Below are 27,584 nucleotides of genomic sequence, written 5' to 3' on the forward strand. Positions count from 1 at the left end.
ATTCTTGAAGCCTCTGGCATTGCGAGTATCAAATACGGAGGCTTCACATCCGTTGAGCCTCCTGCCCCCAGTTATATAAGAAAAAGTCTGGTTTATTATATAAACATTTATTTTGGCCTATCAGATATAACAACCTATTCACTTGTCATAGACAGAGCTTTAGGTTTAAAAGGCTATTGTTAATAAGATATTTCATTAAAACGCAACCAATTTTAATACATTAATATAAATATTTCGCAACTATGCATATCAAATGATTTCAAAGACAAATCTTTCTCGTAATTCTTAATTTAAATATGCACTAATCAAGATGTCAACTTGAGCGGTTTTCTAGCATCCTCTTAAGATCAGTTAAAATAGCAATACTGACGTTTACACATGCTCGCTGCTGCAATACAGTGTATCGTCCTATTGAAGTGAGATGAACGGCGAAGAAACTCAAGTGCACCCCTTTCCAGATGTATGGATACCATAATAAAGTATAAACATATAAAAATCAAATTTAATTACAATTGAATAAAAATATAATTGTAGTTCATTCTAAAATACCTAAAAACTAACGTTCAAAATTAATAATTAAAATATATTAAATAAAAGGAGTCCCTTTAGGCAAGGTCCCGAAGATACTGGCTTCCCCCTTTGAATAGCTAGACTAATTCTTTGTCCGAGGTAGCTGCCAGAAACAATGTTTAAATAAAAATAACATAAAAAACTATAAAATCAAATGTTATAGTTTGTAGTTGCATTCTCTCGACACGGCTTAGTAATATTCTATATATATATTTTATTAATTTATCCAGGAAGTATACTATACAATAATAATATATTTTTGATAGGGATGGCATACTCCCCAGCTTCACTAGAATAAAACTTATATTTATCTTCTACGAATCGTCATCTTCTTGATTATATACCAAAAACCGCAATCCTGATCTGTCTGTTTATTAAACACACAATTATTACGAATTCATACGTCATAATCGTCGACGTCGATTGTTTTTCTTAAAGTTATCAGCGAGCTTTTCTTCTTTCTTTTTTAATAGTAACATCCTCAATTTTTTAAATTTAAATTTAAGAAATTTATAACTTCATGCTTATTGCTTTTATAAATGCTTTTTGTTCGAAATAATTTTTGTTTAATAAAATTTGGTTAGCCTAAATATTTTTACTCGGCCGATCGTCACATTTTTGGTAAGACATTGTTGAGATTGACTCGTCTTATGTTAGACGAATTTTTATTTATATTTTGACCTTTTTGTTAATACTTAAGTCCTCAATTTATTATTTTATAGTCTTTCTATAACGTCTCTTGTTCCCAAACCAAACGATTTCTTCAAATCCTTACAATTGATAACATTGTGCGTCTTTCTTCTTGGTAAGGAGACATTGTAACGAGATATATAATCAGGACTTATTATTTTAGTATAAGATTGTGTATTGACTTCCAATCAACCGTTCTTTATGTTACAGTTCTTAATACAAATATCTGTCGCAGACTTTCCGGAAGACAAGCAGACGCAAGGAATGTTAATTTTTCGTCATTTCCTAGAGGGCGACTGCTTATTAATTTACACTAGGGGGAGCTTTCTGCTTTTTCTCAATATGGCATATATATTTTTATTCGTACCCTAATATAAACGCAATAGGCTATGTGATTACTTTACTCTTGCAACAGTTTTTGGTGAACTTTATTATCTATATATTTTGCCGAATATGTAGGCAGGGACTAAGGATCTCCTTGCTACGGTTCTGACATACCTCTCTCTATTCACCCACTTACATGACGATGGTAACATTTAACTTGTCCTTTCTCCAGTATATCCTGGATTTGCTTACATATGTACGACAACGCTTAGCCAACCCGACTACTTGTAACCGCCAACCTCATTCGTTTTTCATAGCCAAACCACCTTAAAAGCATTATTTTGTGTACTTCATCACTACGTCGTCGATAAATTAATAATATACCTACATATTCTAATGTAATTTTTATTCTTTATTTTTTGTTTATTTGTCACACGTTAAGGACGTGAATTCGAAACTCAGGGAGAACATTGTAAAGATACAAGATGATTAAGAGTTATCTGAATGTTTCCTTATGTTTTATATCATTAAATGATTTTTTATATAGGTTCAATTCTATGCAATATCCTCTTCTTGCAACTAGAACTCTGTTTTTAGATTACATTCTGTTTTTACGCTGTCTTTGTGATAATGTTAAGGAAAGAGCAGATAAAAGTGTAGCTAAGATACCACGCAGTCGGAAATTTGGGCTTTAACAAAATAAAAAAGTAGTCGTTGATTTGTTTTATATAGCAATATAAATCAAAGTTAAAATATGGATCAAAAAATATTTAATTCCCAGCTTAATAATTTATATTTAAAATATACTTTTAAAACTAGAAGTAAAACATAAATTTCCCGTTTTAATAATATGTTAGTGCGTATTAAAAAATGTAAAACAAAAAAGCTAATTTTACAAACAGACTACTAATATTCGCTATTGTGTCTTCCATTTTATTGTTTTCCTAATCAAAAACAAACATGCCGTGACTAGTACCGGATTCATCGCAAATCATCGTGTATTGTTTCTACTAATAAAAACTTCTAATAAACATGCAACTAAGCCGGGCTTCCGGGCAAATAAAACATAAAAATATATCCTATTTTCATAGGGCCGGGGGAGGCCTCCCGCTCTGCGCAAAAACCCAAAAACATCGAAATGAGTAGCAGGGAGGCAGGGGGCTGTGTTGGTAATTCATTTTTAACATTAAGCTTGTGTGCGTTTTAAAGTACAGTCGGTGACTTAATAAGCATATTAGTAGATCATTATAATTAAGCTAATTTTTTTTAATTTAGTTTATATTCACTTGTAAAACCAGCTGTTCTCTGAATTATTTCCATACTTATTCGATTGAGGATCCTTCAAGCTTACCAATTCTTAACACATTAAGTGCTCTTTTCTCGGATCCGTGCGGACTCGATCCATGTTAGTTTATTTTTTAACCATTGCCATCCCTCTCTTAGAAGCTCTCGGATCCGCGTATTCGGCACACAAGATGTTGTTTGCTGATGAATGGACACTCGGATCCGAAACATTTTTCGGATCCTGTATGGACATTAATACATATATTCAAAAATTCATATTTATTTAATCAAAATTCGCCATAATAAGTTTTTGTTTACGCACTAACGAGCCTTCTGGCAATGTGAGTGCCCATGGGCGTCGGTATAAATTAACATCAATGTATGATGGTATGATGGTACCTCCTGTTACAAAAACCAAACTTTGTTCATTAGACATGTTATGATTTCGGTTCTGACACCAATTATATATAAAGTCTTGTAGATTTATTAATGTTATTTGTGATCTGTATGTCGATTCCCTTAATTTATTCAGCGACTAATACCTAGTATAATAAACATTTATTCCTTACTTATAATGATAATGGAAAATTAAGATATCAGAAAACTGTACAATAATGCTGCCATTTCGTAGACTATTCGTAGCTGCTCTCTACGACTCACGCGCATTGGACATCTACAACGAAGTTGTAATGAATTACTTTTTCATGTAGAAAGTGTATGATTCTTTGTAAATAGTTTTTTGTTATTTGAAAACAATTTAGAGCTATTAACTCTAATATAAAATTCGACAAGTATTATATTTATGTTTGTGCATGTGCATACTTTTAACTAAAGAATTGCCTTACATAATATAAAACAGCACTAATATAAGATAATGACCGTGATTGTACTTGAGTTAGCATTGTGCTCCCCTACACACACTATCACACAGCGCGAACATAAAACGCAATTTTGTATTAGATTTAATTTGAGTCGCACACAGTGACACCCCCCCTACCCCCTAACTACACGCATGTGTGCGGAAGTACTTGGTACGCACAAATTGATTACGATCGTCGAAAAGAATTTGCATAGTACCTATACGACCTCCTTTCACACGATTCTTCGCTCAATTTTGAATTGACGTCTGACAATGACTCCTTTACTGTTTGACATGATGTTATTCGTTGGTTAAAAGCTGACTATTAGTATCTTTTACGATTGATACCTAGGTTTGTATTCTAGAAACATTCTTTTGTTACCGTTTACGTTTAAATATAACGTTTATTAATAATATAGTAATATTTAGTGTTAAATTATAATTATTTCGCCTAAATATAACTTAAATTACTTTATTAATGGCCAGTAAGATTCAAAAGCCTGAAAAAAAATGTTTCTTGACTTGAGTTTGAATTTGGAACGGTCATACGGGTTCTTGAAAGTTTGTAGTGCATGCGTGATAGTTGTGTGCCCGGCGTCGCGATCTTGCAGCAGTAGGCAGCGGCTCCGCGGATCGACTCCGCGCCGTCGAGTGAGCGCCCGATTTAAAAACTATACGAACGAACTCGCGCAGCGAATCCCGTAATACCACCCCCCGCGTAATGATTTTTTGGCGATGAATTTATATTCGCGCGCGAGCGGTGCCACTTTTTCGACCCCCCTTTCACCCACCCCCCGCTCATTAACGCAACCCAGATATGCAATTCTGATCTTTGACGAGGAGGCTGTAGTGTCGGCGGGCGCCTCGCCGGGAGAGGTGGCCCGTTTTGTTTTTTCCCGCCCGGCTTCATTATTGATGGCATCGGGACGGTAATGCGGAAGCATGTGTGAACGTTTCATTACAAAAGGTGGACGCGGCTCGTGTTAATATTGCAGACCGGCCGGACCCGACCGGACGGGTGAACGGTTAAAAAAAAACATCGATTAATTTTTTGGTTTTTATTTTTAGAAAATCGGGTTTAGTTTAGGAATAACGCGCGGTAAAGTTGTCGAAACTTTGCAAGTTCACGTGTGGAGTTGCGCGTGACAGACTCGATCCTATTGGACACGAACTTTCCAACTATTTAGTCGCAATTTGTGTTATTTTTGAACGTTAAGTTTATTGTTGTGTTTCGGACATTGTGACTTTGTTGTTGTTTCATTTAGTCTTACTAATTTATCTCTTCGGCGGCAGAGGGAATAGGTAAGTTTAGAATTCAGGTATTTTAATTTTAAACTAAAAACTTTTATTAAATTAAATAAATATATATGCATAATAATCGTAAACGAGTGTCAAAACTTATTTGTATTATAATGTAAATAAGCAGTGGCTACTTGAAGGGTGTAGCTAAATTGCAAGATTGCCAGGACCTCAATATAATACACTGCATAAATTACTATGCAATTCGGACCGTTGACCCATCGAAAAATAGAAATAAATTTACCTAATAATAGATTACTCTTAAGCTTGCATACTTTCTCATGCATTCGATTTTTACTTCGCAGCTGTCAGAATTTGAATTTCGAAAAAGTTTTCGGAAATACGGAAATGAATAAGTCTCTAGCGCATTTACATAACCGGAAGTGACTTCAATTAAAAATAAAAAAATCAACAAATATATGTTTATTTTTAAATTGAATACTGAAATTATTAATGGTTTTCATACTATTGTTATTTAATAATCCACGTCGCATCCGTGACTTAAAAGAGACTATTTATTTTAAATATAAAATCAATTTAATTTTAAATTTCTAAACTTTTCTATATTAATACATCATTCAAGTATCGCGTTTTATTTAAAGCCTTAGATAAATTTTAAAAAATCAGATATTTTTTTCAAATCAAAAATAACACGTTAAAAGCTAATGTAACGGCTTCGTCTATAATTGTCAAAATATGACCTGTTTCTACCCTTGCTAATTGCGAGGGCACGTGAGCGTCGTAGTTGCACGCGCGAGTCTGCAGCGTCCTCACCGTTGCACGACCCTAACTATTGTGTCATAGACTGGTTTTCTATTCTCTACTCCGAAATTTGAATTTGGAAACAAGTATTTGTAACTAAATTGATTTTTTACTTTTAATTTCCCTCCAATTTTGATTTTGGAACACATTCGCACAGGGCATTTGTGTCAATGAAATTATCAAAGTTCCTGTAAATACAAATATTACTATGTAAATTATAATATAGTAGAACTTTCCTGGTATATAAAATTCCCTATTCTGTGAGGAAGATAAACTTTAGAAGGTTGAGATAATTTTTTATTCAGAAATGAGGTAAAATACTAAATTAAAAGCATTTTTCAACATAATAAAGCTAGGGTGCGTGCTAGGGTCGCAACTTAAAAACTATATCAGTTTAAATTTCGAACACTGAAAAATCCCCCATGAGTATCATCGTTTATGACATTATAATCGCAGGGAAACAGAAAGCGGCGCCAAGCAAAAACAAAAATGCAGACATCGGATCGATACATCTACAGACTAGGCAAAAAGTAAAAACTCATTCCGGCCGTCTCCGTTCTAATCGCAGCCCTACGCACGCGCTTTAATTGCATCCCCCCCGGAAAAAAATACAGATTAGCATAGAACCTCACTAGATAGGGTTGGGTAGTATTTTTTATTATATACGAAAATTCAAATTTGTTCAGTGGAATACAGCTATAACTTAGAAATATAATTAATAATCACACTGTTACGTATGTAAATTTCAAATAATTATTTTTTAATTATTTCATAAATTCGCCATGGATACATCGGAAAGACGTAATTAAAATTTTAACTAAAACATTTTTATTGTAAAATATGTATATATCGCGATTTAGATTCGGTACTAAAAAAAATATTAGAGTATTACCCCAATTTGGTTACCTGAAATCTGTTTAATGACAGCCCTGAACGCACCCCTTTACGCAAAAATCTCCCGCCGTTTTTCGCGGTGTTTTCGGCGCGCGGGGGGCATCGCCTGCGGCTTGCTTACGCGCTCATCAGTTAGTCGGCGCGGGCCGGCAAGCGAGTGGTGATCACTGCATCACACCACCAGTGTTGTGATGAAAATTATTCGTGAAGTGTTGTGTTTATGGTGAGTTTTTTTTTAATCATGTGACGTTTTATCATTATGATAAAAGTATTTGCACAAATGTGTTTCGGATAACCTTAAAGAGGACAACGCGTTATTACACTTAGAATTTAGATAAGTGAACTAAAAATTCGGTATTTGAATTTGGAAGCGTAAGTTCGAAATTTAAAAATACGTGTAATTTTTTTATTTCAATTAATTCAAAAAATAAATTTATGCAGATAAAATACGCAATTTAATTTGCTAATTTTAATAATTACAATATTACATAATCTGCCGATAATTTTATCAGTGACATTGATGATTTTCAAACGGCTTCATGATTCTAACATTTTTATCTGTTTATAATAAGATTGCAAAGCCTTGAAAAAATACTAGAAAATATATAGATCATACATTAAGTTTTTAAATGTTTTAAATACACTTAAAAACATATTTAAACATAAACTTTTGATTAAATCTTAATTTTCAAAACATTTACACCTTTTTACTTTGTCTTTAAAATGTAAGCGTGGAATTGTGATTCCAATATACCTAAATATATTTTACGTTTTATACTTTAAATCATATATGCCTTCAATATATTTGGAATTTAAACTACAATAAAGCTTATTTAAAAATGGGGTAAAATATTGCATTCCTCAGGTCCTGTGTTCTTAAAAATGTACGTTTTTCGATATGCGCAATTAGCTAAGGTGCAGATGTCACATTTATCAACAATTACACTGAAATAAACGACAGACAAAATGTACATAACATTTCCTTTACAAAGTAACAATTTCATCCTCTCAAATATACGAAATAAAAGTTTGAGCGCGAACCGAAAAATATCAACTTTTAAAAGTTCACGAAAAACTGTGGTCAACATTTTAAAATGAGTTGAAATGAAAAATTACGAAACAGAGTTCTTTATGACGATACAATTTAAATATACCAGCTGAAACCTGGAGGCTAAGTACAGAAGGCTCAAACGCAACAATATGTTTTTATTGGAGATTCTCGGCGTGTACAAGTGTCTAATTCAGTTCAAATAAATCGAATTTTGGTTAAACTATAATAAATAATTAACTAACAACGAATTAGCGTACTTATCTAGCAATACAATTTAACAGTAGATACAATGTTTAAACGTATAATTTAAAAATTAATCTTATGTATATCGGTGTCACTAAAGCAACTGAAAAGCCCGGCTACGTATTCGCGAACCAGTCTTCTGAGTCATATAAGATACATGTTAAAATAACCTTGAAATTAGATATTAAATTTGTCTAGCAACAATTTTTAAAATTATATACAATTATTACATCACGTTAATTTAAACATTGCATTAATGCCTAATTAAAGACTAAATTAGTGTTCCTATTTCAGGTTCAATACTGTTTTCCTCAGAGTTCCTATATCCAAATAATGTATAATCGTTGAAAAAAGTGATTTGTAGTTAACGCTTCCATGATATTTTATCATCTTTTTTGCTTACCACATTGTCCAAAATGCAAGCGAAAAATGAATAATTTCATATTTAAAATCACATAACGGCTTTTAGATTCGAAATAAATATTTTATGCAAAATTTGTAGACGCTTGTGTGTGTGACTGTACGCGCTATCAGGCTAGACAGAGTCAACCAAACAGGATACTCCGTAAAAAACATATCATTACTAATATTATTACTAATTTTGGAATATGACTGAAATGTATTGTAGGAATCCTAAACACACGACTAGGTGATCCGTCTATAAATATTTCGCTTGTGTGGCCTTTCGACCCTCTACAACTTCTTGTTATTCAGTCAATATACATCAAATCATAATTACTTATATGATAAAACCTTTCTTATGAAACACACTATCTATATGTGCAAACCTTAGAAAAATCCGTGGGTTTTTGAGTTTATCGCGTATATAAAAACGCAGCCAGAGGAATTTATTAACATAATATGAGTATGTTTTTACAAATTTTCAGTTGCACCATACATCATTTGTTTGTATTAGAAAAATTTAAAATGCGTTCTTTTAAACTCAGTAAGTAAAACTAAACTGTAGTTTTTATTACTTTAGGGAATTCTTTCTAACGCAGGAAAATGTCTATTGGCACCTGTTTCTTTACGAAATTCGGCTGAAAGTTCGTTTCCATATTAAACAATATATTTTGTAGTGTTTAGTTTGATTATTCAATTAGCCTTTTAGATCGATTTGTTTCTCACAAATTAGACTTCAGTTTCGATAAACAATATCAGCGCATAATTTCTGCGCCGCATTCTTTTGTGGTCTTGTGAAATTTGAGTTTTGTGACAAATCAACTTACTACCTTTTCTTACCACCACTTGTATGCAAATAAATAATTTTTCCGGAAATCAAACAAAGCACTGGATGGGTGTGATAAGCTAGGCTAAAAATAATGATGTTTACAATGTGTTTACTTGCAATAAAATTATAAGAAGCGCGCCGGTGGTCCATCTTTTGTTTCAATTCTAAGACAATTGCACAACTCCGGTTAATTGTTTTAATTTGCATACGCTAACAGATTTACGAATAACTTCACAATAGTTTTAGACGAATATCGCCCGTTAGCGTCTTATAAGGAAGTTATTTACATACATAATACATAGATATTACATACATGTAAAACATTTCTTATTGAAGTATAGTCAATACTTGACAACTGTGTGTTGGTGTATATTTCATATTGCAAAGCCTACCTTCATTAATAATAATACATTATTCAATGACAAAGAAATTGGTACATTTAGATTGATTAATAATAAGCCGCACAATCGGCCATATAAAAATAGGCATGCAAATGTCATATTGTCATAAAGAACACTTTAAGTTATTTATAATTTTTGTCAAAACTTATTTAGTTGCTTAGTTTAATTCCCTCACACGCTATATTAAATATGAATCAGCTTCCCCTTGAAAGCAATACACGGCAGTGATCTACAACCAATAAGAAGTTGATTAAATAGTTTGATAACTAACCAAACCCTTTGTGGATACACGAAGTTTCATTAAATATTTGATTAATATAGCTTTTTACAGTCTTACTGCTTCTGGGATATATAGAATTGATGAAACAATGAAGATATACAAATGGTACTTTGAATTTTCTAAGGTCTCAAAGCGTACCACTGGACATACGAGATTCCATTGTTTATTTGTCTGACTCACTTTCTTAGTAAACTTTGAATTAACCAATAATAATAATGATTAGTTCGCGACCTTATTTCTTGAGTAATAAGAATTAAAATCGTATGCTATTGTGTGGCAATAGTTTTTGGAAATGAACAATAAAATGTCTGTGTTGGCTTTTTTCATTCAATTGAACGTGTCTTTCACATAAGGTGACTTTCTTAGAGTTTAATATATGTGATGTACCGCCTTTATAATATAGGTCACACATCGTTATTCGCGATCGTCATAATGATACATTGGCGTTTCAACGCTAAACGGGTTTTGGCCTGAGATTCCTGGATCTATGATATTTTTCCTTATATTAGTCTCTAATTGAATCATTGGTTTGTCACCATGCCTTTGTAAGGGCAGCGGTGTAGAAAGAAACATACATACATTGAAACTAAAATTATCTACTAGAGACCTTTGGGTTGAGAGAAGTGGGGGGAGGGGTCTAGGTAGGTTTAAAAACCTCTGAGATTAATAAAATATTACGGCTAATTCCTAGTCGGTAGTTAGATAAAAAAAATCCTGCTTTTACATTAACATAAAAATAATATATAATAGTCGAAACAATGTGTCTTTCATATTCGATTTGATTAGTAATTTAACTAATTTCCTAAAATTAATTAAATCAAATATATGACAGATGCGTCAATATCCTATAGTTGTTTATTGCATTTGATACCTAGCAATGTTTACGTTTGACATCCGCCAATCACCAAATAAATTCGCGGCAACAGAAAATATTTAATATGAAAGTGCCAACTTCCAATAACGTATATTTTCTATTCCATCACAAAATAAGGACCAACACACACTAAAATAGACATACATATAAAAATGGTGCAGACTTCTCTTTGTCCCTTATATTTGACAACAGTTTTGTCCCGGAAGGACCTCCGGAATAATGGTCCAATTCTAGCAAGTTTATCAATCCATACATTAATTCAATTTATGTTTTATTTTAAAATACCACATAATATTCATATCTAATTTATTTGACAGAAATACTAAACATTATGACATAAAAAAAACTAACTTACTAAATTTAATTGTTGCTTCAAGAAGGATTGGTAAATAATCATAGGTATTAAATGAACATACAAAACGAGATTCATGTCTTCTTCTTCTTCAGCTTTGACGGTCGCAAGCTCGCTATATATAATAATCTGTGAACTCTCTGTCTATGTGCGCTTTTAACACTCGCTCGTGGAAAAACGTGAGGGAAACAGCATTTGGCCCAAAAATCTAAAAGCACAGAAAGTTGATCACCTCCCTGCGATTGCGAAAAACAAATGATCCTGTAATAAAATGATAATGATACAGAAAACTTAGGTTTACCTAAGTGGCGAAATAGTTAATAACTCGATAGACATAATTTATTTTACATAGCTAATCCAATGCAACATCCTTTAAACGTTTATCTCTAAACGGAATTTGGGTGTTTAATCTATTAACATTTAGCTGTTAGATGACAAATTTTGACATGTGTTTGTCGCATGTGATCTAAAACATAATAACTTGGAAACCGACAGTCAGTTTGACAATTTCGTTCAAATATTCCCGAACCAATTTGACTTAGACTATTTCTAAAAAAAAGAAGATACCAATCCTTAAGTAGCTGGTGCAGTGAGAGTGTCCATGGGCGGCTTTTAACATCAGATTTCTTTATTCTATAAAGAAAGAGATAACTAAAGTAAAGAGTAAAGAGATAACTAACGTAAGAGATCACTTTGTTCTATAAAAAAAATCTATTACATGAAATATCGACAAAGATTAGCAGGCAAGTTAGACAGGTTAAAATAAATTAAAATGTTGTACCGTAAGTGTTTTCATAGTGGTTGACTGGAAGAGATCGCTCGACAGCCCTCCATGTCATTTAATTTTGTCAATTGTATTATTTTTCTTAAACGAATTGGTAATAAATAAAAAGCTTGTCTTACGCTCAGATTTCTTTACATTTCGTGATTAAATATATTTAATAGGTAGCCAGGTTATCAGCCTTCTGTGCCTGACACACCGTTGACGTTCTGTAACCAAAAATGTCTACATCTTGTACTGACATATACATTGCTATAACCATCTGTGCTCCATTTTTTTCTAATTCATAATCTAGTAATTCAGCGCGCCTTATCATACATATTTTTATATTCGCAATCTCCCGTTTGATAAGTGGACCTGCCCTAGGTTAGTGCTGTGACGTTGCCATCGATAAAACGATAAGATTTTGTTTTAACTCATTACATAATGAGATTGTAGGTTTTAACTTAGGCAAGCAAGTACAATTATCATATTTAATCCTGATTCAGAAACATACCAATGTTTTTTGCATATCGATATGTAAGATCACAAATAATTAATTGTTTTAATATTAATACACTATACTGCTATACATACCAGTAAATCACTTGGTTTTATTTAATATCCATAAATACTAAATTAGGTTTACTATTAACAGTTACTTTAAAGCATATTAATGTCGATATTTATTCATATAAGACTTTCAAAAAGTTTATCGAACTGTCCCATCACTAGCGGTGCAGTTATCGCGTTTTTAATACGCCGAATAAATATTAGTGTATCAAACATAGGCGAACTCGTCTATCAGTGAAATTTGCTCTAAGTACGCAAATATGTTGAAACACGCGCATAAAATGTATTTACTTTTCATAATAATTAAAAAACAAACCTAATACTAATAGAGACATTTACCAAAGACTAAATCAGTCTGCACTCTTTTTATTAATCTTTCATCTCTTTCTATAAAATGTGTTTACTCTGTGATGAAAAAAGATCGTTCATCTGATCCACGTTAAATTATAAAATATACAGTTTCGATAGTTAAAACTAACTAAATATAGTTTAATTCGTTAATATATTTAATTATTTGTGTGGCCTCAAATGAATAATATAACCATTTTTTATGCAAAATGCAATACATATATAATATAGGACAATAAAAATGCCCGCTAAAAGTCATTGGCCGGGTGAAGAAACTTGTATAAGGAAGAATTATCTAGTTGACATAATAAACTATTGTATTGCTCCATCCTTATCATTGCTTACGAATTATTTTTATGAGCAACATTCTTTGCAATATTTTTTCCACGAATATAACTTAAATCATATACTATTATTTAAACACGTTTCTATTTCTTTTTTAGGTGCCATTCCTCTCTACACTCTGCCACTCTCTGCCATAAACCACTTGCTGGTATAATTTCCTCTTTTTCGTTTGCTGTACTTTTAGCAATAGCTGGTACATTTCTGTTACTCTTGACATGTGCCCAATTCCACGTATTTATTTTTATTGTAACATTACCTTTTGCTTTTGCTTTTCTTAAAGCTATATTCTTTATGTTGTCTATTCACTTATTCCCTATGATCATCTATAATTCTTTAACACCACTGCTGCTTTGAAGGCTGCACTTTATATATAATGTTTTATATAACTTGATTTTAGTGGGCGAAAGTTTGACGCCTAGTCATCACCTTGCTAACTTGTAAAATAAATCGCAAAATTTTGTTTCCTGAAAATATTGAAAACCGCATTTTTCAAGGTATAGTAAAAGTGTGTTTCAAATGTCATATGATGGTCAGCCTAACGAAAAGTCGTCGTTATTTAACGTAATCAAAATAAAACTTGAAAATATCCAAGTTTTTCCTTTGAAATAAAATGTATATAAAATTTGACAATTTTTCATAAAAACAGTTATACTCACTTTAAGCACATTTTGGTGAAAAACCAGTTTAGTTAAGTTTTAAGTGTCCGTGACTTCGCACATCGTTTTAATGAATCTAAATAAAATTTAATTCTTTGTTAAAAAATGTTTTGATATAGTTTTTATTCACTAAGCTTTAAGTGCTGTAGAAATTTAAAAGCCTACAGCATTACCGGAGTTCCTTTTATATTAACACTTATATTTATCTAAAGTTTTTTCTGAGCTTGTTTGAGATCTTAATTTATGACTTTTTTTATTTATTTTAACACACAAATAGATAGCATTTACCATATACTTAAAAATAAAAGTGTTTATTAATTTTAAGTACATTTTCATTCCTAGGTGTAAGATTTGGAAACCCTTTTAAGTAAAAAATACCGGTTCCCAGCTCTTTCATAAACAAACTTAATTCTAAATTACTTAAAATAATTACATTATTTAAACTTATTTTATTTGTGTGGGTGAAAATGTGTGAGTGAGACTCATATACTATGAGTGAGTTGGTGAGTGAATTAATAAAATGTGTAATTACGTACTTACCTCAGTAATAATAATAATAAATTGTTAAGTAGAAAATTAAAACAAATGTATAAAGTTTGGTCCCTGTGGCAGTATACCTCTCATGCTAGGCAGATTCTTGCTGTATCTTCCAACTTAAATTAGCACCTTGAAAACTACAGCAGAGTCTCTACTCGAAAGAGAACAAAACCAAACTTAAATGAAAGACTAGTATTATTTATGACTTTGTTAATAAATTATTTTTTCCGTTATAAATGTAACAAAAAGAATGATACAGTTTAAAACAAATAAACGAACGTTCGCAAATTTATGACTAGATACGTTTATCATATTTCTAGGCCAAATCCCCAACACGTGTAGATATTCAAACATGCAAAGATAAGAATACGAGAAAAATATAATGACCTATTGTAGAAGTTAAACGAAAACGCAAAATGACCAATGGCCAAACAGTAATGGAATTCGAACAAAACAATATTATTAACAATGTTTTGCATTAATGTTAGAAAAAAATAATCAGGCAGCTATATATCTAAAGGTACATTAATAAATTTGCCTAGTGGCTTCAGCGTGCGACTCTAATCTGTAAGTTTTTAGGTTCCATCCCAGCATCAATGGACTATCTGTCTTTCGTATTTAACATTCGCTCCAACGGTGAAGGAAAACATCGTGAGGAAACATGCTTGCATTAGACCAAAAAAGTCGACGGCGTTTGTCAGGCGCAGGAGGATGATCATCTACTTGCCTATATTGGCAAATCATCATGAAACAGATATTACAATCTGAGTCAGAAATAAGCGCCACGGATTTATTATTAATTTTTTTTAGAACATGGACACTCAATGTCAAAAAGCTCACGAGTTCGTTGCCGGCCTTTTAAGAATTGGTATGCTCTTTTCTTTAAGGACCCAAAGTTGAATTGGTTCGGAAATACTTCAGTGGGCAGCTGGTTCCACTAAGTTATTATATTGATGAATTCGCTATAAACTGATTACAGAAAGCAGTTGAGATCTTTACTTCTTAAAATTATAAATTCAAATCTTTTAACCTATAGTTTACACTCTAAGTACGTACGTAGTAATAAATTTCCTAAAATCAGAATTTTAATTAAAGCAACTACAAAGTTTTAATTATTAACACATCATCATCTTTTGTATAACATATAACGTTTGAAGCAATTAAACCCACGTATCGGATACGTGTTCACGTAGATACCTACGCCTCAAGGTCCCGCGAAAGCCTCCACATATTTCCGTAAACAGCTTGTACATGGGCGGAAATCCACCAATCCCAACCAAGGTCACGCGGGAACTGACCAATCAGTGTTCAGCATGTGGCATTTGAAATATGTAGGCTTCGAACGAAAGTGAAACTCGTCCAATCACGCATCTAGTTTCTATGTGTGGGTGTGATGTGTTGTTGAGCATGTGTGCGTTCTGAATGGAACTTTCGGAGCTTTGTTACGTAACTTCGAGCTTATATATTTGCAACTAGTTTTCCTATATGCTTTATTTGTTAATATACATAATTAATTATTTTAATATGTAAATTCACAAGCAACGCATGATTCGATTACTTAAAAGTTCAGTAAAAGAGGACAATTACTTATTAAGAATTAATTATTTCCAATATCAAAACTTGACTGAGGCACAAAAATGCAATATCTCAGTGACATACTTATCACTAAAAGATTTTAAATCAATTACTTAGCAAAATAAAATACTTCGGTTATCAATACCTATTTAATATGAATAAAACAGACGCAGAAACGTATAATCTATATAATAATGTTGAACAGTCGTGTTTCACACATTCACTAAGCTGGCTCTGTGTCCCAAGGAGAGAAGAGAAGATCAATCGAGAGACTTCCAGCGCTCATGTGCTATCTCCCGTCAATTCAGTTGCAGATTGTCCTCCACTCTGTCGTTCCAGCGGTACCTGTCGACCTGGTTTCCATTGTTACTATATTTTTGAACGCAAGCACTCTTGTACTCAGAAATGTATTTAGTATGGGCAATTCTCATCAAAATATTAACGTTGCAATTTATACTGCCGCGATAGAATAAATTAAGTAATTGTCTAGAATGTGTTGATTTGCAAATTTGAACAATTAACTTAAGTGAGTCATGATAGTTTATACAATTTCTATAATTCCCACGAATTAAATTTATTTAAAAAATATTAACTAGTATAAAATATTGAATACTTTTTATGGAGTGTGTAGAAGGTATTTGAACTTGGAGGAGAATAGAGAATGGTGATGACGCGCGACGAAATGCTGGTATAATATCCCTCCTCTGCTGAAAAATCATCAACTCAAATCAAAGTTTCGTCGCAAATATAGAAGTACATACTTACTCAACAAAAATCCCACGAAATCTAGTTTTTAATCCGCCCAAAAATATTGATTTATCTATTCTTACACTCAAATCTTCCAAAACTTCTTTGCTTAGACTTTTAATTTCTTTTTTTTTCTAATTATTTTTATTAGAAAAATAAATATTTTTAGCGACTGAGACGCAAACTAACTATTATTATAGTCTCTTACATAATGACCAGCGCTGTGGCACACGTCTGCTACTCAGCATAATGCTAATGTATAATATTGTGTTATATAATGATAATGGTACATAATGTGGTAAAAAGTGTAAAGTGTAAAATATTCAAATATTGATCAAATTATTTTTTATTTTTTTTATTATTTAGTGTACTTCTGTGTGTGGGTTTCGTAACTAATAAATGTCTGTCTGTCAGACTAATTACATGAGTATAAAGAGTAGGTTTCATCGAAAGAAAGAGGATTTGCTACTCCATTAGGAAACGTTCCCATGTATGGGTTGTCGATGGGCTGCCATGACTGCTCTTTCTGACCTTCCCATTGGCTCGTTCGACCCCTAGCCCATGTAAAAAAATTGTTTACTCAAGCCATAATAAACGATTAAACGAATATTACTAATGAACTTTAATTTATTGTTTCAGATAAAATAAGAAATCGAAGGCGTTCAGCCCGACAATAATTATTTACACGGTAAGTTTAAGTATTAAGTACTTACTGACATGATTTTTCAAATTATTGGTATAGATTACAAACAGCCTTCTGGGATTGTGTATCCAGGGGCTCGCTTAGCAGTAGGTAGGTACCTAATCCTTCTGCTCGTAACAGTCGAAAGGCAATCCTCCGCAAGTAAGCTGCATGGTTAAACGATGCCGCCCGATATAATAATATACACTCTCAATGCCAGAGCACTCGCGGTTGCGTATCCGGCCTTTTGGGAATTGGTACGCATTTTTTTTTGTAGGCATTGGTTGGGAAATACTTCAGTAGGCAGGTGGTTCCACATAGTGGTGCTGCGTGGCAAATTCTGTACGTAATACGTAAAAAAAGCACTAAATTGTGAAAATATTAGAAATTCTGGTAGATATTCATCACAGATTTTCTGTTATGGCAGAGTTTCCTGCCTATCGCTTTGTATAGGGTACCCAGTCTACTATATGTTAAGTCTTGGATTTTACTAATGAAACTTGTAGGTGTAAAAAAATAGTTATCATTATTAATATGACAAAATAGAGAATACCCAAATGGAGAGCTAAAAGGAAATTGTATAAATAAATCTTCCAATTAAAAAGTCAAAAATCTAATAATGATGCAAAAATACTTTAAATCCGCTTAACGACATTCAAAATAATAATGTTGCACTGAAAATTGTTTAGATTTTAATAAAAAAACAAGTGGTATGCAAAAAATAGATAAGTTTATCACCGCTGATAACCTATTAAAATACACTAATTAGAAGTGCATAATATAATATATTTTGGGTTCATTAGTACCGATTAATTTAATATGTTGAGAATAGAATGATAAAATTAAAATGATTTGGTATTTATAAGGTCTAAAACAACGTGTTCGCATAAAATTATACAAGAAAATATGACATTACAAATTGTACATATACACCAATATTATAAAATAAGCAAGCTAGCAGACGAAACTTAAACTAAAAAACAAGAATAACTAAAACTAATTGGAAACTTAAACCTCAATAAGAGGACTATAAACAAAATGTGGTTCGAGGTAACAGGATAAAAAAAAACTTTGGAAGAATTCTAGTAATCGAGACCCAAAAACTTGTGTCACTTCAGGTATGCCATACAGTTAGGCATAACCCAAGAAATAAGTATTCACAAAGTGTGTCACATGTCATTCAATAATAAAACTATATATAACATTGTAATTTAAATAGTTATGTAGAAGAAACCATGCCGTGACTGTCCAATGGCTACGACAAGTAGAAAACAAATTATCAGAGACGAACTTTAAATAAATAAAGTTTAACAAAATATTTAGAGAAATCTTTCTTAATAATGAATACAAAATGATGTGAACAGATACAAGTAGTGCTTAATCCTAGTTTGATTGCTATTTACATAAGTAATAGATGTACATAAGCTCCTTAATACCTCCAGCGATAATATAGTCGTGGAATTAGTTAAAGAAAATAGAAAATAGGAAGAACCCTTATACTTGTCTGGCATGAGAGTTACTTGACAGAGTTTGATAAGATATTTTGAACTTATACCTATATCGTTTAGGAAAATATTTTTTTTTCGTTTCTTATGCATAAATATATAAAAAAGTTATATATATAAGTAAAGACGTGTTTATGGCTAGACCGCAATAGATTTTAGTTCTGTCCATAGAGCTTGGTTACTTTTTGATTCTCTGTTTTTGACGATAAAAAATTTTTACTTAAGACTAAATAATTAATATATTAATAATTAAAATTATTAGGCTTATCGCGGTTAGCAGGAATAAATTAATATTAGGTATATGCACAAAAACACACACAACTGAATATGCAAATTATTTTCTGTGTTAGTACATAATGTTCGTAATCTAAATAAAATCCGTTTTGACTTTTTTAACTATAAAATTGTTAATATTGCATTATTTTAACTGAATTTTTGTTTAATATATAAATCGTCTTTTTAATAATGTCTTTAATTGCATTTTTAAACCAATATAATTTATAGAGTATTTATTTTTAAATATATATACATTGGTATATATATTTGAATGCTATTTTTTATTGTCACACATTTCGAATATATGGTTGAATATTTTATGTCGTTATCAATAATTTAAACACTATAACGTTATCGCGTAAGAACTAAAAATTTAGGCTTTATCTAGCTTAGAGTCAAAGCTCAAACGTCGTGACCCAACGTTATCATATTTTTTAAAGTATTCATAGTTATGAATGCTAACACTAATAGCGAAAAATATTAAGGAAAATAATTGGCTTGACAGTGCATAACAGTTGGATAACGTACTTAGAACTAATTAAAAGCAGGTCAACGTAATAGACCAAGCTAGGGAGCCATTATGAGACAACTCTCGTTTTATTTCTTTAAGGCACACTAACATATACAGACACTTACAAAGAACAGACACATACAAAAAATAGAACACTTGGAACCAACAACAGAGCTGGTGCGGCTGATAAGCTAACGCCTGCAAATACAGGAGTCTAGGCTCTGAATATGATTTTGTCCCATTCGGTGTCAAGACCCTTGGTCCGTGGGGTCCTAGCGCTATAAGGCTTTTTAGGGAAATATCAAAAAGTTAGTCAGCATCACAGGAGACCGAAGAGCTGGCAGCTACCTCGCACAAAGAATTATCAGTATCCTCGGAACCTTGCCTAACGGGACACCTTTTAATTCTCCTATTGTTTTTAAAAAACAGAATATATATGCATCAATCACAAGTGCGCACAATATTTAAAGGAAACATTACAATAACTAGTAAGAAAATAAATAATACAACAAATTTATTTATTAATGAGAATAAACTAGATTAAATATGCAATTTAAAAATTATCGGTGACCTTAGAGTTGGTGTTTTAATATAACAACCTGAAATATTGCCAATTGCAGATAAACATTTAGAATTTTACAAGTTATAAAAATTCACTGTTAATCTGCTTTCTGGGTCTAAACCTTTTTCCGGTGTTCACACGATGTTTTCCTTCACCGGCGAGTATTACATGCGCACAAGGTCAATTAGTATACAGCTCGATTTGAACCTCAGAAATGAGACTCATACGCTGAAGCCACTGTTGAGAGATATTTAGCTGATTAGCAAACTTACGCGTGTGTACCTACAAGCTGTCAACAAATATTTTGTTCGTTCATGCGAATTTTTTAGTCTCTGTTCAGTTTTAATTATGAATTTCAAAAAGGCCAGTATCGCCTGCGTATTTACTTATACTCTTAGATTGTTTAAAAATTAAATCGCTGTCTGAGAAAAAATGCAGACAGATTATAATGTAATAAGTGTTTAGTATAGAATAAGTTGTTCAAATAGTTTAGTTGCAATTTTCAAGGTTTTTTACGATTACACAGATGTTTCAAAATAGGTTTTTATAAATGTTACAAGCATAAGCTAACATAGCATACATATTTCATTCCCGAAATTAAACAAAAAATTAGGAGTTGCTATTATACCAAGATTCAGTGGACTCCTCACAAAGCTAAATAATTTTTAATAAAACTTAGGCTTATTCGAATGACTTTTATGTATGTTGTGGCGTTACTGCATTGTTAATCTTAATATATATATTTCTTGTGTGCGTGTGTATGTGACTGAACTCCTCCTAAACGACTGGACCGATTTAGACGAAATTTTTTGTGTGTGTTCAAGGGGATCTGGGAATGGTTTAGATTCACAATTTTGTCCGCTGGACAATGTTTTTTTAATTAATTTTCAATTTATTAGTTGTTGTTGATTTTGGAATGTTTTACATTCCAAAATCAACAATCCGATCTGCGATGGTAGCGCCGTCTGTCCGGATCCGACAGACGGCGCTACCATCGCAGTGTCAAATTTTAAATAATATTCGAATTTTAATTTTAGTCTGTCCCGAAATTTAAAAAAGTTTTGTTATCATTGTGTTATATCGTGTGTGACATGTGCTGGATCGTTAGATATTGTCATAACATTTGAATAATAATTTTCATCAAAATGGCTTATTAAAAATTGAAATTTTGAAATTAAAGACGTGTAGACAGGACAACGTCTGTCGGATCCGCTAGTTAATTAATAAATCTTTAATAGACTTGAGAATAATAGAAAAAATATCTGTCATCTGACAAACTCTGCTATTGATCTGTTTAAATCACAGTGTATAAAAACTTCAAACCAATTTGCTTGTTTTTAAACTTATTAAATTAAATGCCTAGCTATGCAACGCTGTATTAATAGACATTTAATTATCGCAAAAACATGTGCAAACAAACGCCGATCCAAATATCGTTGATCTAAATACATAGTGTACTAGAAATAATTTTAATTCAATGGTATTTATTAATATGTTTTATCTTCACCATGTAGTGACGAATTTATAGTACATTTAAGCTCATTATAGTACTTGTAATTCTGTCTCTGTGGCAAGAACTCAAAATCGAAATGTATTTTTTATCAATCGAACCCACGACACGTCATATTTACTACGGACTAAGAATATGATATTCTTAGGAATCATATATATATATAAATCAGTGGCGCTGCAACCTGGTTAGGTATGTGCCTCAGATTCCTGTATCTGTTTCAAGATCTTTTTTCAATACAAACCTGGTTCCTGTGCCTGACACACGTAATTTTGGGTCTAAGGCACCCGCCCGTTCGAGCGTAAGAAAAATGCGCATAGTAAGTCCATTGGAGCACAGTTGGGGATCGAACCTACGAGCTCGAGGCTAAAGCCACTAGGCCAACACTTCTATAATAAACATAACATAACAATAAGAAGACAAAAGACTAACAGTCACATTTTGGCCGGGTTTAAACTTAAATAATTTAGCAAAACAATATTTTTGTTCCAATTTGCTAACACTAGAATCGTTTGGAAACCTAAACTATATCCGATAAGATATCAGGTAGCCTAGGTCTCTGATAAAATGCTAAATTCACAAAAAACTGCGATAACGCAGCTATCGCGTCCCAGCTCTAATTTATTAAATATATTATATATTATGAAGTGACCGTGAACTGGTGATTACTTGGATACTATGTTCGGTATTGTTGATTTAATTAATTTTTAATACTTCTATAGTATCATGCAGTTTTGTATGTTTTTAAACACAAAAACTACTGAAACGATTTCAATGTTAACACGATATTGTCGCTGAATAAAGGCAATTTTTTTCTTAAAACATAGAGATGGTCTCGTAGTAGTTTGTGTCCTAAGTAATCTATCTCTTAACTTTTGTAAAGAGCTGAAAAAGCTATTTAAGGTTTCTCTATACGAAATGTGGGTCTGGTGTCTATATGGAAGTATTTTCTGGTTCTCTTTTAGTCGCATTCAGTTGGTCAACTTACCCCTTCTTCATAAAAAGTATACTTACTTAATTATATTAGAGCAGTGTTAGCCCAGTGGCTTCAGCGTGCGACTCTCATATCGCACCAATAGACTTTCTTTCTGTATGCGCATTTAACATTTGCTCGAACGGTGAAGGAAAACACCATGAGGAAACCGGCATGTCTAAACCTAAAAAGTCGACGACGTGTGTCAGGCAGTGGAGGCTCATCACCTACTTGCCTATTAGATTAAAAAGATCATGAAACAGATTCAGAAATCTGAGGCCAAGACCTGAAAGAGGTTGTAGCGCCACTGATTTATTTATTTTTTACTTAACTATATTACTCTTTCGTCTCTTTCTGTCAAATTGTGTATATGCTGAGATGAAAGGAGACACATGAGTACTGTAGTAAAAAAATTCAGTTGGACTGAATTATTTGAGGGTTAGATCGTCAACCTCTATACAAAATTATATCTATATCTATAGTATAAAATTCTGCTCTCTGTACGAACTTTCGGACTTAATATATTGGACTTTGACGAATATTTAAGTCAAATCAAGACTCCTAGCCTTTAATTACGCTTTTTTTTTTAGGAAAGTCTGATTTTTAAAACAAAGAAATAAATAAAACAGGTGATAAAATAATCAATGCATTTTTGTCGACGTCCAAATTTATTTTATCAATAAATTTCGTAGGTCTGTTGTGATATAAAACCTAATGCCTTTAATCATAGTTTCTAAACCCTTATCAGTTGATAAGGATTTTGCAAAGTGTGGGTTTTGTGAATTATTTTTATGATCATGTTTTTGCACCAAAAACTTTTTTTTTCAATTATCTATTCGCATTTAACCACCATAGTCCTACTTCCTCATACAGATTAAATAACTCTACCTGTCACTGTCACTGTCATTTACATGACACTTAAGGTGACTCTTTTTATCATCGCATAAAATAATTTGACAGAACGAGAATAAATCTTTTATTAGTCTGCACAGACTTTTATGAATAACACTTCTAATTGGATTTTTTTTCATTTAATTTTAAATTATTTATTTTCTATTTTTACACTAACTTAATACTAATACAATAGAAAACTTATTAATTTAAAATTTAAATAAAAACAAAATAAAAAAAAAAGAATGAATAAAACCTAAAGCTTTTTATAACTAATTATAAAGTGATTAAAGTTACTTTAACGTAATAGTTAAAACATTTGGTAGAAAATGTATCATTTAGACAAATGTCTATCCATGAAGAGTATTTTTTTGTCAAACATGTGAATTTTTCGTGGATCCCTAATACGTTATCTATTTGCAATAACATAAAGTGCACAATGATAATGAGAATATTTATTTATACTTTATCATGAGTTAAGATATTGGATCGAACTAGTACGCGAGGTAATTTAAAAATTACATAACTAATCTAAATAATTTGCCATCTTTATAAATATAAAAACTACATTATTTAATAAATTTTAGTGAAGGTTTATGTTGATAAAAGCCCTTTCTATTGAAGGCCTTTTAGCCTCAACAACAGACGATAAAAAGTCTAAAGTCTCGACCTAGTACGACGCGGAATCGCGTTATCAGAAATATTTATACTTCTCAGCGCACAACAGACAGTTCGTATATATATTTTTAGTCGGAGTCTAAAGACTGCGCATTTTATTCCTATCCCTTTACATGACCGGAGTAAAAGCTGGCGACGTACTCGCGAACCCTCTGGCATTGAGAGTGTTCATGCGGCTGTATCACTTAAATCCCCGTTTGCCACCTGTTCTACAAATAAAAATATTACTGAAATTGGGTTAAAATTGCCTACTAAATGATTTTACTAAATCATTATGGCATTTTTTCACTGTTGGCCTGTGTTAGTCCAAGCGTTTTTTCGAGGCTAAAATGAGGGTGATGGATTTAGTACCAGCTAAATTCCTCGTCTTAATCAATTATATTTTATTTCTTGCTTGCTTATATATCGTGTCTTTCATACATATTATAAAACAAAACACTTAGGCAATACAGAAAGCTAAAACAGATTACATTGATAAACAAAATATATGAAACAGAAAACATAAGTACATTAAGAGACAATAAGATAACTGAAATTAAACCTTGAAGACACGACAATTAATACATAATACGATTTAAAACTAAATTATTACTGATAAACAAAGCCAATGTCTCTCCGCGTCTTCAAATATGTCCTGAAATGTGGAATGGATCTTCATAATTAGCGATATAACCCCTGATATTGTAGTACGCCATGTTTTTTCGCCACCCCTCTAGAAAATAATCTTTAAATCAGATTTAAAATTAAATGGCGAAGTTTTATATAAGTAACAATTATAAAGGCGCTAAGTAAAAAGCTTTTGAGTCAAGATGGATGGTGTTTGGTTAAATAGAGTAAAACGGCCTAGAATACGGTTAGAGGTCCGGCTTAAGCTGTAAGCGATGGCGAATAAAACGTTATGCGTGGTGTAAGTGTAAATTTCAAAACCTTTGTAAAACTGACAATTTAATTTGTTAAAATCCATTAAAATAATACTCATTTAAGACACAACATAATAATGTTTAACAAACTCTGAATGGACTTAAGCCTCAGGTCATTCAGGTTTATTTATAAGTCTAAAACAACGTGTATGCATAAAATTATACAAGAAAGTATGACATCACAAATTTACACATATTAGAACGTAAGCAAGCTAGCAAAGAAATGCTTGTAAGAGCAATAGCCCATTCATCTAGTGACTGGTCCATTAAAAATATGCGCATTGAACACTCGGACGCTAAAGGAAAACTCGTGAGGGTATGCCTTACACAGAAAAACGACGGTACTTCAAATAAAAAATGATGACAAACCTACCTAGATTTTTGGGCCACTTTTTTCTTTTCTCTCTTTCTCTTCAATACATTTATTCTAATTGCATTGCTGATAATAAATTGACGTCATTATTTGAAAAACAGTTTATTTATACGAAAATAGCACAGATACTCAGTTCTTGACCAAAATTGGTAAATAATTCTTATCTTCTATCAAATATATATAAATAAATACATATTAAACACATAATAGTCATGGATCGCTCGTCGCTTATCGCATAACACTACACAAAGCCTAGATCTCTTCGGATATCTTTTCATCTCATTCAATGGTACATTTGCTTGTGGCGTGTCACCCTTTATGTATTTGCTAAATGTCTAGTGAAATATGTTTTTATTTCCCATTCAAACCGGCGTTAAAAATATTCTAACCGACTTTGTGAGGTCATACCTCCATTGGCTATTGATATTTGCGAAAAGGTCAAAACATTTTTTTATTTTTTTATATCATTACACCTTCCCGAAGGAGTAGGCCACGGATCGCCTGATCCTGCCTGTCCTGACAATCCGCTCTCGCTTCAACCACTTTCATGATAGTCCTTTCTGGATTTGGTTTGCCATGGCCTACGAACCCAACTTCATCGGGGCATTCATTTCTTCATTTGGCTTAGGGTTCTTCAAGGTAAGAACACAATTCTTGGGCAGGCACTTGCCTTGTGGCATTGTGCAGTGACCATGGGCACATAACGTGAGCCTCCAGCCAGTTTCCCTGTCTTCTATAAAAATTATGTCATTCATAAAATTGTCTTTTCCCGTTGATTAAACAAAATCTCTATCGTTTTGTCTCTCTATGCGAGTAGTTTTTTAACCAATTCGACTTAGGGTCTTTCAAGAAAAGAGCTTACCAATTCTTAAAAGACCGGCAACGCACTCGTGAGCCCTCTGGCATTAAGAGTGTCCATGGGCGGCGGTATCACTTAACATCAAGTGAGCCTCCTGCCCGTTTGCCTCTGTTCTATAAAAAAAAAGAAAAACTACTACAAGAAATTAAAATTTGAAATATTTTGCTGTAACTCATCGTTCTTCTTAGAGAAATAAAAAATCACAGTTCAAAAGCGCATCTTTATATAGAAAGTCATCTATCACTGCTAATTATTGTAATTATTGCAAAAAATGGGGCAAATGCATAATTCAAAGTTGTCATAAACATTATTATCTTTTACTATTATCAAATGTGACCCGTTTTTATTATGTTTTTATATTGTCGGACATTATCAAGAAACTATTGGCAAGAAAAATATTTATTCAATCATTAACTAGATATTACCTAAATACTGCATTAATTAAGCAACGTAAAAATAACTTTAAATGGATAGAATATCCATTTAAAACTAAAAACCTCAAAAAATATATTTAAATTTAAACAAAAAAGGTGGCGCCTCAAACTTTTAAGTCTAGGCCTCAGATTTATGTATCTTTTTTCTCATGATATATGCCATCAACTTTTTGAATGTATGGCAAGCCGATTTGCTCACGATGTTTTCCTTCACCGTTCAAACGAATGTTAAATGCGCACATAGAAAAAAATCCATTTGTGCACATCCGGGGATCGAACCTACGACCCTGATGCGAGTCACACGGTGAAATCATTAGACAAACACTGCTCTTATTTAACTTAATTACTCCTATATATGACGAAGGAAAAAAAAATATAGATTTATTTAATTTAACAGTAAGCTGCTGTCTCCTTAATAACCAATAATTAAATTATTATTAAAATTGCGTATGGTAAAAGAGCAATACAGTACAGAGCGTGTAAAGAATATATATTTTAAGAATATTTGTTTTAATTTGGTATTTATTTTATTATATGGTATTTATATTCTTTCAAAAAAATATACAATAAACGTCTATCTAATTTCCTTGAAACCAGCCAGCCTCAAGGAAGCCATAGCGTTAATGTATTTATATCAAGAACAAAACAAAAGTTTTCAATTGTTTTGAATTGCGAAAATTGCACGTTTTATTTAAACACGTGATAATTATAAAAGGATGTTGTTCTTTGAGTTTATAAAGTATTGGTATTCTTAA

General features: G+C 32.1%; 1 protein-coding gene across 5 annotated transcripts in view; it reads left to right on the top strand.

Annotated features, from left to right (window-relative positions):
* The first annotated feature begins 6,813 nt into the window (after positions 1-6,813).
* LOC110997190 (broad-complex core protein isoforms 1/2/3/4/5) overlaps positions 6,814-27,584 on the top strand; it is a 40,351-nt gene continuing 19,580 nt past the window's right edge. For 4 of the 5 annotated variants that reach the window (XR_006751325.1, XM_022265233.2, XM_022265235.2 and 1 more), the window contains exons 1-2: positions 6,814-6,905; positions 17,295-17,343. The gene's annotated coding sequence lies outside the window, so the exon portion shown is untranslated. Of the gene's footprint in view, positions 6,906-17,294; positions 17,344-22,296; positions 22,387-27,584 lie in introns of those variants that run through there. The other variant, XM_045634769.1, reaches the window with a different exon arrangement.

The sequence above is a fragment of the Pieris rapae genome, chromosome 4 (assembly GCF_905147795.1).
Source record: "Pieris rapae chromosome 4, ilPieRapa1.1, whole genome shotgun sequence".
In the NCBI taxonomy this organism is placed as follows: Eukaryota; Metazoa; Arthropoda; class Insecta; order Lepidoptera; family Pieridae; genus Pieris; species Pieris rapae.